Source organism: Bubalus bubalis, chromosome 17, assembly GCF_019923935.1.
Source record: "Bubalus bubalis isolate 160015118507 breed Murrah chromosome 17, NDDB_SH_1, whole genome shotgun sequence".
NCBI lineage: Eukaryota > Metazoa > Chordata > Mammalia > Artiodactyla > Bovidae > Bubalus > Bubalus bubalis.
Genome location: NC_059173.1, coordinates 18,786,684 through 18,799,277, shown reverse-complemented (window position 1 = coordinate 18,799,277; position 12,594 = coordinate 18,786,684). Strand labels below are relative to the sequence as shown.

Here is a 12,594-nt window from a genome sequence, read left to right as displayed (position 1 = left end):
GCCCTCGGGGGCGCGCGGCAGGCGCGGGTGGCTCCGCGCCGGGGTTTCCAGAGGCCGCAGCCAATCTCCGCGCAGCCCGCGGCCGCGTCGCGCCCGAGCCGGGACCCGCCGGCTCCTCCCTCCCTGCCCCCCGCGCGCCCGTCAGGGCCGCGGAGAGGAGCGCGCGTCCGCGCCGAGCCGAGCGGAGCCGAGCCTGGGACGCAGAGCGCGGGAGGCGGCGGCGGCGGCAGCGCGGAGCCCAGGTGAGCCGGCGGGAGCTGGGCCGCGGGCGGGGGACGCGGCCGCCGCAGCCCCGGCGGGCGCCCTCGCCCTCTCAGGGTGCGGGACTACGGCCCGTATTGCAGACAAAGCCCTGAGGCCGACCCCGGGTTCCCGAAGCCCAGAGGACCCCACGTGCGCCGCCCCACGCCCCGCCACGTGGGGACGCGGCCCCTGGCGCCCCTTCCCCCTCGTCTTCGGGGCGCAGGGGGCCTGGGGGTGGCCGCCTCGGCTGGGCCGCGCCCGGCCCAGGGTGACAGGGGTGGTCCCGGAGTTTGGAACCGTTGTCACCGGCGGTCGGGGCAGTTAAGGATTTCGGAGGCGGCCTAGGCCCACCCCCTCGCGTTTGACAGGTGGCGAAAGCCGGGGCGTGCAGGCGGAGAGGGCTGACAGACTTTGAGCGGCCCATCCCCGCTCCTCTCCTGTCTCGGGGTGGGGGGTGGGGGGGGGGGCGGGTGCACACCGGCGCCGTGGTGGGTTGGACATCTGGCGGCGGGACCCTGGACCGGTTGCTGTGGGACCGGGGGGCCCTCAGCCTCTCCTCTCTTGGCCCTCTCTGCCCCCGCCCCCTTCTCTCAGCCGGAACCTCACAAGCTTGGTCTTTTTTTGACCTAAATTCACCTCGGGGCCGCTGCATTCTGTGAACGCGGGGAGGTGCCTTCGCCGGTACCCTCCACCTGACTCTTGGGGACGCGGGGATGCTGGGCCCGGTCCCCGCTCAGCTTTGGTCTAGGTGCCTGGGCTGCCCGCCGTGCCTGCCCCCCGCCCCCCCGCGCCCGGTTCCAGCCTTGCGCTTTTCCTGGCTTCCCCACCCCCTGCACTGCCCAGTTTGGGAAGCGGAGTGTTTTCACAGTTCTGCCAGCGGCCCTGCTGCTCTCACTTGGTGCTGAAGAGGTGGCGCCGAAGCCCCTCCTATCTCCTTGGTAAGGTTGGGACAGAGGGATGATGCTTGCGGGGCCGGGGATCTCGGTGCCCGCAGTAAGAGGGGCACGCTGGCCCGGGGTGGGTCGTGCAGTGCCCTCCTCCTTAGGGGCAACTTTTACCTTCCTCAGTCTGGAAGTTCCCACAGCCCTAGAGATAGAAACTTCTGTTTCTATCTAGAGCTAAATAGAGCTTTGCTGTTATTTACCACCCACCTCAGGTGGCTCTGCCTCCAGGGGAGAGAGAAGTAGATAGCTGTGTCCCCATAGAGTCCCTTGTTCCTAGGGGGAGGCAGGGGCAGCACCACGGGGAGGGCTTTGCGGGAGTTACCCCCTACCCCGCACCCCACCCCGCCAAAGCGCCTCACAAAAACATTCAACTTAGGAACAAACTGTGCATGCTTCCTGATGGGTCCTAGAACTTCTTTCCGGACCGAGGGTCCTAAACCCTTCCTGTATAGAGAGCAGCCTTTTGTAGGGAGAGCGCACAGCCTGTTTTTGTGATAAAAAGTAAAGCCCATCATTTGATGGGCCCCTAACTTGGATAATAATAATAGTGTTCATAACCAGCATTTATGGAGTTCTTACTGTGTGTTAGATGGGCTTCCAGATGGCTCAGTAGTAAAGAATCTGCCTGCCAAAGCAGGTTCGATCCCTGGGTTGGGAGGATCCCCTGGAGGAGGAAATGGCAACCCGCTCCAGTATTCTTGCCTGGAAAATTCCATGGGCTACAGTCCATGGGGTCACAAAGAGTCAGATATGACTGATTGACTGAGAGCATGTGTTAAATACTATACTGTGTGTTGCAGGCATTATCCCATTTATTGCCTACCAAAATCTTGTAGGGTGGGGATTTTTATCTCCATTGTATAGAGATGAGGAAACTGAGGCTAAAAACAATCCTGCAGTTTGCTAGGAGTTAGCCCATTTTATAGAAAGGCTCAGGGAAGCTAAGTAACTTGCTCACGGTCACACAGCCAACCCAGGTTGTGGTCCTAAAGCCGGTGCACTTTACCACCTGTTCTAGAACAGAGGCCTTTGCAAGGCTGCCCTAGGCTTCTTGAGGAGCCCAGAAAAGTTTGCTAAAACAGCTTGAGGTGTCACGGTGGTGATGCTGATTGACTTGGGCTTGTGTTTGTTTCCAGGTTGTTAGTGGGCTGGTAGACAAGTATATTCACTAATAACTATGCAGTAGTTCTCATCAGAGGTGTTTCCATCTTCCTGGTGAGCATTTGGAGAAGTGTGGGGGTGACTTTTGGTTGTCAAAATGAAGCTGAGCACTCCTGACTTCTGGTAGGCAGAAGCTGGGGATGCCAAATATCCTGCAGGCAGGCCAGATTCACAGCAGGCGTGAAGAATTGCCCTGCCGTAAATGGCTAAGAGTGCTCCTGCTGAGAAATACCAGGAGGAATAAGTGCTGTGGAAATGAGGAAGCAGAGGGCAGTGGGGGTTCTGGAGAAATCCCTTCTGGCAGGTGTGAATACAGGAGGCTTTCTGAAGGAGGTGTCATTCGTGCTGAACTTTGAAGGATGGGCTGAAAAGTGGAGATTGGATAGGACGAGGGAAGGGGAGTAGGATGGGATGACCTACCAGAGGGAGCTTTCTGGAGTAACCTGGAATCCCCTTCTTGAGAACTGCATCCCAGATGGGCTGGTTGGTGGGGAAGCGCCTCTCTCAGGAGGAAGGGATAGGCGGGTGGGGCAGGCCAAGCCTGTTTTCAAGGCTTTTTGGCTGAGATTTTAACGTGGGCCATGGAGTTGCCCTGACCGCATCATGAACCCATTTCATGGATGGGCTTGGAGAGGCTGAGTAGCTCGTTCAGGATCATGGTGGTTGTGGGAAGCATATGGTTCTCGTTTCCTGATGCCGGTGATTTCGGGCACATGCTATTTCAGATTTTCCTTTGGGTCAGAGGGCCTTGTTTTGCTATTTTGCACAGATGTTTTGCTTTTCCCAGTAGCTCCTCCCCTTTGGGCTGGGCCAGATAACCCAGATGCAGGCTTCGGCCTTCAGCCTCACTTCTGTGCCTTCTTAACTGGAAAGTTGAGGAAATGCCATTTTCCTTTGGGAACTGACTTTTCTCCCTTCAGGCTGTGCTTGTTATATACTGACCTGTTAGGAATGTAGGACCTATTGTGTCTGGCTTTCATTGAACAAAATGTTTTCAAGGTTGTCCCTTGTTGTAGAATATATCACTGCTTCCTTTCTATGACTGAATAATCTGTGTATGGATACACTATATTTTGTTTATCCATTCATCTGTTGACTGACACTTGTATTGTTTCTGCCATAAGAGCTTCTTCTTTTCTTTTTTAAATTTTAATTAATTAATTTACTTATTTTTGGCTGTGCTGGGTCCTCATTGCTGCATTTGGGCTTTCTCTCATTGTGGCGAGCAGGGGCTGCTCTCTAGTTGGGGTGTGTGGGCTTCTCACTGCGGTGGCTTCTTTTATTGTGGAGCATGGGCTCAAGAGCTCGGGCTCAGTAGTTGTGGCTTAGTTGCCCTGTGGCATGTAGAGTCTTCCTGGATCATTGGTAGGTGGATTCCCATCCACTGGACCACCAGGGAAGCCCCATAAGAGCTTCTTAAGGCCTTTGCACTTTAAACTTCTTTGTACTTTCCTTTGCCTCCGCAGCCCCCAACTAATAAACTTCTGAGTACACGACATTACTTTGTCACTCTGTTTGCAGGGAGAAAGTGATGGAAGAAAGGTTCTCCGAAATCAACTGGAGACCAGCTTCCTGGAACAAGGAAACTCCCTTACTTTTCAAAACTCTCTCACTTTATCCTCCTAGCTCCAGTCTAAGCCCATCACTTCCCAGGTCAGCTCACAGTGTGATTTTCAGGGAGAGCCTGGATTTTATTCAGTTTCATTCATTTCAGTCATGATTTGTTAAATGCAGGTTCCTGTGTGATTTTATTGGTATGTATACTGTGAGATCCTTTTCCAGGTAAGGAAATCCACAGAGTAGAGAAAGCCTCACCAGACAGATGGTGCTGGCACCCTGTGGCCAGGCATGGAGCCAGCTCAGGTCCTGATAGCTTTGCCAGGAAAGCCCACCAAGAACATGGAAATGGAGTGGTGTGATCAATGAGCTGGGAGGAAGCCCAGAGAATTCCAGCCCCTCAACCCCTCCTATATGATGGCTGGGAAAAGTGGAGCACAGAGAAGAAGGGAAGGGAGAACGTAGTCTTTTTAGAGAGAGCATTGCTTATGGGCCATGTTGTATGTTGGGCATTTTTCTAGAAGATTGACTCTACAGCTACCCTCTAGGTAGGTTGCCGCAGCTCCGTTTTACAGATGAGAAAATCAAGGCCCAAGTCCCCTGAGATCTGTATAGTTTCCTGACGTACCTTCTCATCCTGAGCACTCGTGTCTCCCTTGGCCTCCTTATGCTGCCAAACGATGCCCATGTTCTCATGGAGTGGAATCAACCTTCCCCAGGAGATTATGGTGTGGAAATGATTTCCAAATGGTTGTGCTCTCAAAAAAATAAAAAGATTTTGAATGGTTACTTTTTCTTCCTTCCCTGATTGGATCCCTTCCTTGATAAAACCAAAAAGAAGGGCATATTTAAAAGGAGCGCTGTTTGACTTCACAGAAAAGACCTCTGGTATTCCCTGCTGCGGGATGCTAGTGACCAAAACGGGGAAGGAATTATTTTAGCTGCCAGTGTTTTCAGTTTCAGTCATGTGTGTAGTGTTGCTGCTGAATTTTTCTTGTCAATTATGAAACATTTTAAGGATAGAGAAAAAAAAAAGTGGATAGAGGAAAAAAATTTTTCGTTGTTGACTGGCTCATGGTTTTGGAAGGCTGGAAGGAGGCCCAGGGGCAGAAATGAGGCAGAGCAGGGTGCTGGTGATCTTTCACTGAACCCACACTTTCGGGAGGGGCTGGTGACAAGCTCCGTCCTGGGAACCAAGGAATGCTGGGACTTGATCCTTGTCCCTAAGGAGCGCCTGAGTGAGCGGTCTGGAACTGTTGAGGATCCGTTTGGAAAAGATGAACAATTCTAGCATTTTTCCATTTTGAAAAGAAAGAAGAAAGAAAATGGGAAGAGTGTGTTGTGCCCCTACCCTCCTCACCCCCAGAAAGCTGCTGAGCAACTATTTTTATGTTGTCCCTTTTTATCCCTGTTGGCTTCTGTAAATAGTTGAGAGATGGCGGTTGCAGAGATAAAAATGCTAATTCCAACCTGGGGAGGAGACACTGATAGTCCCCCAAGGAAATGGGGAGGAAGGCCAAGGTCTTGCCCCTCTGCCCCTCCTGCTTGGGCATGGGGTGGGAAGTGAGTGGGGGTGGGGTGGGGAAGGCACACAGTGGGAGGTGCCTGAGATAAGCCTTTGTTGGAGAAGTTTAACTGGGGAACCAGTGGTTTGGTTGGGGGGCAGGGTGTGGAGGAAAGGACATCTCCCTTGTGAGTTTTTAAAACCGCTTCGGGATTTTGCCATTAAGGCCTCTGGCAGAGATTTTATTTAGATTTGTTCCCAGACAATTCTACTGCCCTCTGGGTCCAAGTGTGGGGGACACGATTGGACCCCCAGAGCCAGCTTCCAGCCCGTCTTTGCCCCGGGCTGGGGCTGCTTTGTGCTGGAAGCTGGGAAGGGAGGAAGCTAGATTTAGCATCACCTCCAAACAGCAGGGAAGAGGAAGGGAGAAGGGCTGTGGGTGGGCGAGGCCCAGATGCCTGTAGATTCCCAGTTGGCCCCCTCCCTCTGATTTGTCAAGCTGCAGAATGTTGGAGTCAAGTCTTTTTCTTTTCATTACAAATTGAAATTTCAATTGTTTCCCACTTCTTCCTTGTTGTTGTCATCGTTTAGTCATGTCCGGCTCTTTTTGGGACCCCATGAACTGCTGGACTTCTTCCTTAGGTTCAGTAAAAGACTGGGAGGGATTCGGTGGGAAAAGAGGAAGTAAGATGATTCCTACCTCGCTTTTCTAAATACCCCCAACATCCACACCCACACTTACCCATTCATTCATGCTCTTCAAGGCAAGGACCATCTGCACACACCTGGCCCTAGGTACCTGGCATGAGATGGGGGATGCTCTCTCTCTCTGCTATACTTCATTATTGACCTAACAGTAGCAGTCTAGGAACTCTTAAGACAGTGGAGGTTCTTACTCTGCCAGCATCCAGGGCAGAAGGGGACACTGCAGGGGTCAGGGGTCATACCCTGGCCTAGCCTGGGACCTGCTGGGCTGCCTAGGAGAGGTCATCTCACCTCCCTGGGTCTCAACCACTACTTTTGAAGCCCTAGTGTGTTGATTATGAAAGCTGTGAGAGTGTGTGCAAAATTCTTGACACAGATAAGCAAGGATGCGAAATTATAGGCACACTCTGCTTTTAATTTTGTAAAAAGTGATGCATATGGATAAGAATTAGAAGGGAAGATGGAAAGAGTTAAGTTAGCATGGTGTGATTAGAAAAAAAATTATTTTAATATAAATTGAAGGGGCTTGAACTTGATAGCCACTGAAGTGCTTTCTTGGCAACAGCTTCTGTTTAGGGAGCATTTGCTGTGTGCAGGGCCCTGTGTGGTGGTAGGTGAGGTAGGCATTGTTATCCTCAAGGTCACCAGCTAAGAAGGGCTGTGCCCTGGATCACAAATGTTTCCCCGTCTCTGGGAGCCTTTGATTTCACACCTGTACTTTCCCAAATCACTGTGTGATTTGGTACAGTTCAGTTCAGTCGATCAGTGTCCGACTCTTCGAGACCCCATGAATCGCAGCATGCCAGGCCTCCCTGTCCATCATCAACTCCCGGAGTTCACTCAGACTCATGTCCATCGAGTCAGTGATGCCATCCAGCCATCTCATCCTCTGTCGTCCCCTTCTCCTCCTGCCCCCAATCCCTCCCAGCATCAGAGTCTTTTCCAATGAGTCAACTCTTCGCATGAGGTAGCCAAAATACTGGAGTTTCAGCTTCAGCATCATTCCCTCCAAAGAAATCCCAGGACTGATCTCCTTCAGAATGGACTGGTTGGATCTCCTTGCAGTCCAAGGGACTCTCAAGAGTCTTCTCCAGCACCACAGTTCAAAAGCATCAATTCTTCGGCGCTCAGCCTTCTTCACAGTCCAACTCTCACATCCATACATGACCACAGGAAAAACCATAGCCTTGACTAGAGGGACCTTTGTTGGCAAAGTAATGTCTCTGCTTTTGAATATGCTATCTAGGTTGGTCATAACTTACCTTCCAAGGAGTAAGCGTCTTTTAATTTCATGGCTGCAGTCACCATCTGCAGTGATTTTGGAGCCCAAAAAAATAAAGTCTGACACTGTTTCCACTGTTTCCCCTGTTTCCCCATCTATCTGCCATGAAGTGATGGGACCAGATGCCATGATCTTTGTTTTCTGAATGTTGAGCTTTAAGCCAACTTTTTCACTCTCCACTTTCACTTTCATCAAGAGGCTTTTGAGTTCCTCTTCACTTTCTGCCATAAGGGTGGTGTCATCTGCATATCTGAGGTTATTGATATTTCTCCCGGCAATCTTGATTCCAGCTTGTGTTTCTTGCAGTCCAGTGTTTCTCATGATGTACTCTGCATATAAGTTAAATAAGCAGGGTGATAATATACAGCCTTGACGTACTCCTTTTCCTATTTGGAACCAGTCTGTTGTTGCATGTCCAGTTCTAACTGTTGCTTCCTGACCTGCATACAAATTTCTCAAGAGGCAGATCAGGTGGTCTGGTAGTCCCATCTCTTTCAGAATTTTCCACAGTTTATTGTGATCCACACAGTCAAAGGCTTTGGCATAGTCAATAAAGCAGAAAAAGATGTTTTTCTGGAACTCTATTGCTTTTTCCATGATCCAGCGGATATTGGCAATTTGATCTGGTTCCTCTGCCTTTTCTAAAACCAGCTTGAACATCAGGAAGTTCACGGTTCACAAATTGCTGAAGCCTGGCTTGGAGAATTTTGAGTATTACAAGTCACTCAGATTCTGTGTTTCAGTTTTCCTTATCCGTGAGATAAGCATGATAATAGTACCTAACTCATAAGGTTGTTGTGATGGTTAAATGAGATGATACATGTACGGTGTGGTAGTGCCTGCCACTCGGCCAGCACTAAAGACTAGTTGTCACTATTATTGCATCTACAACTCCTATGGCTGCTGCTATAGTGATGTCATTAAAAAAATTTTTTTTTAATTGGAAGAAAATTGCTTTACAATGTTGTGTTGGTATCTGCCTACAACAACGTGAATCAGCCTTAATTCTGTACATATCCTCTCCCTCTTGAGTTTCCCTCCCCTCCCGCCTTCCCACCCCTCTAGGTCATCACAGAGTGCCAGGCTGAGCGCCCTCTGTTATATAGCTCCCTCTGTTATATGTCAATGCCACTTTCTCAACTTGTTGATTCTTGTGTTAAAAATACTAGTCAGTTTCTTCCCTTCATTCCATCCTGTTGATAAGCCTTTTCCTTCCCTGTTTTTGATTTTTTTTTTCGCTGTTAAAATTAAAAAAAAATTGAAAAGCAACTTGAAAATGCTGGTGTCTGCCAAACTGTCAGTGTGAAGGCTGTCAGGGGTTTCAGCTGCTTGGCAGTTTGGCCTGGTTGGGAGCCTTAAAGTGTAGGGAACTGATCATCTGTCAGGGAGCTTAGTGGATAAGCTTTTCTGTCAATCAACTCTGTATCATTTATCTGTTAGGACTTTTGGTTGTAAATGTCAGAAAACCAACTGCGAACTAGCTTATGCAATAAATGGGAATTTACTGGCTCATGTAGATTAAAAACTCCTGGGGATACATGGACTGCAGGCAGGGCTGGATCCAGGTGCCACACAGTGTCTCCAACTTTAATTCTTTTCTGTCTCTCTCCTCTCTCTCTCTCAGCTTCATTCTAACGAAGGGTTCTCTCAAGCCCCTGGTAACTCTAGAAGTACATCTTCACTGCTCTGTGTTCCACAGAAAGAGACATTCTTAATACTTCCACAAAATCCTAGAATAAGACTTTAGTAGACTGACTTGGGTCACACATCCACTCTTGAAACAATCACTTGAATAGAGCAGTTGATGCCCAGTTGACCAGACTTGAGTCATAGTGGAACCCCTAAAGCTGACAGCACGGCCAGCTCCACGGAGTCCCCTTTGACACAGAAGGATTGGTTCCTGATGTGAATCAGGCTGCTGTTATCATACTAAAGGAACTTGGATGGATTCAAGGCCGGCTAAAGAAAACGTCTGACCTTCTGAGTGGTCTTGGGATAAATAAAATAAACAGTGACCTCTGGCCAGTATTTATTGAGTGCTGGCAGTGTTCTGGAAAGTTCTAGGTCCTGGAGTCCAATAAACAAGAAAGGGAAAGGCAACGCTCTCACAAGTTCAGTTGCACTGACATCTCTGTGCCCAGGCACATCTTCCCGAGCACTGTAAGACACCGCACCTTCACATTCTCGCTTCTCACACAGGTTGGAGTGTCGGGGAGCCAGAGGAATGGGCTCAGATATCCCTCTTTGTTAGAGATTTTGGCTCAGCCTGGACTTCCTTCTGGACACAATATGTGGACATTGCAAGGCTGTACCTGTCATTTTTAGCCCCTTTCTGAAAAACTCAACCAGTTTTAGCCCTGCTTGGAACACTGCGTAACTTTGGACAAATCAATAAATCTGTCTGAGCCTTCCTTTTCTCATTGGTGAAATAAAACGGTTGGAATAGGTGATCACTGACGTGTGCCCTTTATAGCACTAAGGTCCAGTGCATCTCAGAGTAGGGCCTGTAGGGGTGAGATAGGTGGTGAGAGGTGGAAAAGAAGGAGGATGTGTAACATGGCACTCAGCCTGTCCTTGGCGTTGGGAAGCCAAGGGGGAGCGGTGAGGACTGCGGCATGCAGGCCAGTGTGTCTACTGTCCACAGCTACAGGGAGAATTCAGGCCCAGTGCTATCAGTGTTCAGTTTTTCAAGAGCCTGGACATTTTGATTTTTTATCTGAAATCTCCTGGCTCTGAAATGTTGGCATCTCATTCAAACAGTTTTAAACACAGTGTAGGCCAAGCAAAATACATCGGGTGGCCAGACATCACATGAGAGGCACTTTGGGCTCCAGGGACTGTGATGGGGATGGAGTCTGTTCACTCCAAAGCCAGCACTATGGGAATTCCCTGGTGGTCCAGTGGTTAGGACTCTGCGCTTTCATTGCTCAGGGCCCTGGTTCAATCCCTGGTCAGAGCACTAAGATCCTGCAAGCTGTGCAGTGCAGCCAAAAATAAATAAATAGTAGATTAAAGAAAGAAAAAAAAGCCAGCACCATCCCTCATGTCCTCTGTCAAGGAAGGACCCTTGTCTCGGGGGGAAACAATCAGTTTCAGTGCCTCCAAACTAAAGACTATATAAGGAGAGACAGTTTTAAGAGTCTGTCACTAAGTCTGATAAAGATTGCTTGGCTGGGCCAAGGCCCAGAATCTGGAATATTCCTGCTGATGTCAAGTCTCAGCGTTGTGTCAACTGCTACAGCCGAGCCTCCCAGTTCTCCCACTTAAGTTCTGGGAGACACCCTCTGCATCGTGGCCTCTGGGGCAGCAGGCTTGTGTGGTTGGGTGGGGAGCTGTGTTAGTTTGCTAGGATTGCCATGACAGAGTACCACAAACTGGGCAGCTTCAGTGACAGAAATGCATTAGCTCACAGTCCTGAAGGCCGGAAGTCCAACAGGCCAGAAGTCCCAGAGGCTGAAAGTCCCAGAGGCCGGAAGCCCCAGATGGAGGTGTTATAGGGCTGGGTCTTCCCAGGGCCGTGAAGGAGAATCTGTTCCTGTCTCTCTTCTGACGTCTGGTGGCTGTTGGCAGTCTTGAGCATTCCTTGACTTGTAGGTGCAGGACCCCCGTCTCTATCTTCACATTCTCATGGTGTTCTCCATGTGGTGTGAGTCTGTCCAGATTTCCCCCTTTTCTTAAGGACACCAGTCATATTGCATTAGGATTCTGGCATATCTTTTTGGGGGGACACAATTCCATGACCCATAACAGGTGCTGAGTGGGGCCTCTGTGGCTTTGCCTGGGCCACCCCACCTGCTTCCATCAGCTTCCAACGAAGTTCTTGTGCTCTGGCCCCTCCAGCTGCCCACTGTCCCCTGGCCCCATTCAGCTCCAGGAGTCTTCTTTCTGCTCCCTCCCCTCTCCCGCCTCTTTCCTGGTGCAGGGCTTTCTCAGAAGCTCTTTCGTCCTCCTGGAACAAGTTGCTACCCCCTTAGTACCAACTCACCAAGTTGGTCTCAGCCGAAATGTAACTGCCCCAAGTGAAGCCTCTCTCGACCCAGACCCTCCCACTCAGACCGTACCCCTCCCCGGGTCCCTGTGTTGTTCTCTTTGATATTATCCTGGTTTTCTCCTCCAGTTTGTGCTTATAGAGTCACTTGTGTGCCTGCTTTTCAGAAATTACATTTATTCTGTTTATCTGGCACATAGTAGGTCCCCAGTAGTTACTTGTTGAAGAAAGGAATGGATGAGTGAATTTCCTTTTGGACTTCCCTAGGCCTCAGTTTCCCCAGGTGAGAGAGGATGTGGCTGGCCAAGCCTGTTATCCCAGGGAGGACATCGTCTCTGGCCTTGGCAGCATCCACACAGCTATTTTGGGCCCCTCTGTTGTCCTGGAGTGTCTGCTGGGACCTCTGGGGAGCCTACAGAGGACCCTGTGACATGGGTCTGGGCATATCGCTGGCTCACTCACTGGCTACTTGCTGTGCTGAGGCTCCCGTGGTGGTGGCTTGGCACTTGGTAAGCAGGGCAGGTTGGAAACTGCCCCCAGGAAACGGGAGCGCATTTCCTGGAGGCCCGTGCACTTGGCTTCCTGGCAGAGGAAGGAGTGTTCCCTTCATCCTGGCCTGTAGCCCGGTCCATCTGCTCCAGGAAGGTTCTGGTCCTCCGTTTGAGCCACCTGTGAAAGGGGAGGGAGTTGAGGGAGGGGTTGCCAGCCAAGGGCGGTAGAGAGGCTTCAGGGCCTGGGGAAGGAACCACAGATTGGGCAGGAGGCTCGAGGAGGGGACTTTGCGAATTTTCTCAAACCTCAACTCTCCCCGCCGCCCCCCCAAAATCGAGTGTTTAGCTGTCCCTCTCTTGCAGAGGGCCTGTGAGGATTAAATGATAACCTAGACAGAGCCTTAACCATGATTGGTAAAGAAGTGCTCAGTTGGATGTAGCTGTTATAATGCAAACCACTGTCTTTTGTGTGATTCCACCCCCCCACCCCCTGCCCCCAGTGTTGATGACTTTCATCAGCTCCTTTAAAGGCTGTGACCTCAGAGGATATGTGACCTTAAAACCAATCAGACTCCAGCTTAGACTCCATGGGGTCAGTGGTGCTGAATGGCCAAGGCCTTGCCTGCCAGGTGGCCTTGAGGCACTGAGGTTTGAGTCCCCTGAGGCTCTTTCTTGAGACCTGGACACACCTGCCCCTCCAGTACAGAGGTCCCGACTTC

The 12,594-nt window shown here is 50.6% G+C and overlaps 1 protein-coding gene across 5 annotated transcripts in view; it reads left to right on the top strand.

Annotated features, from left to right (window-relative positions):
* Positions 1 to 122: 122 nt before the first annotated feature.
* Positions 123 to 12,594, top strand: part of CAMKK2 (calcium/calmodulin dependent protein kinase kinase 2) — a 52,242-nt gene continuing 39,770 nt past the window's right edge. For 2 of the 5 annotated variants that reach the window (XM_025267648.3, XM_025267645.3), the window contains exon 1: positions 123 to 242. The gene's annotated coding sequence lies outside the window, so the exon portion shown is untranslated. Of the gene's footprint in view, positions 243 to 1,035; positions 1,182 to 12,594 lie in introns of those variants that run through there. The other 3 variants (XM_025267644.3, XM_025267646.3, XM_006047144.4) reach the window with 3 other exon arrangements.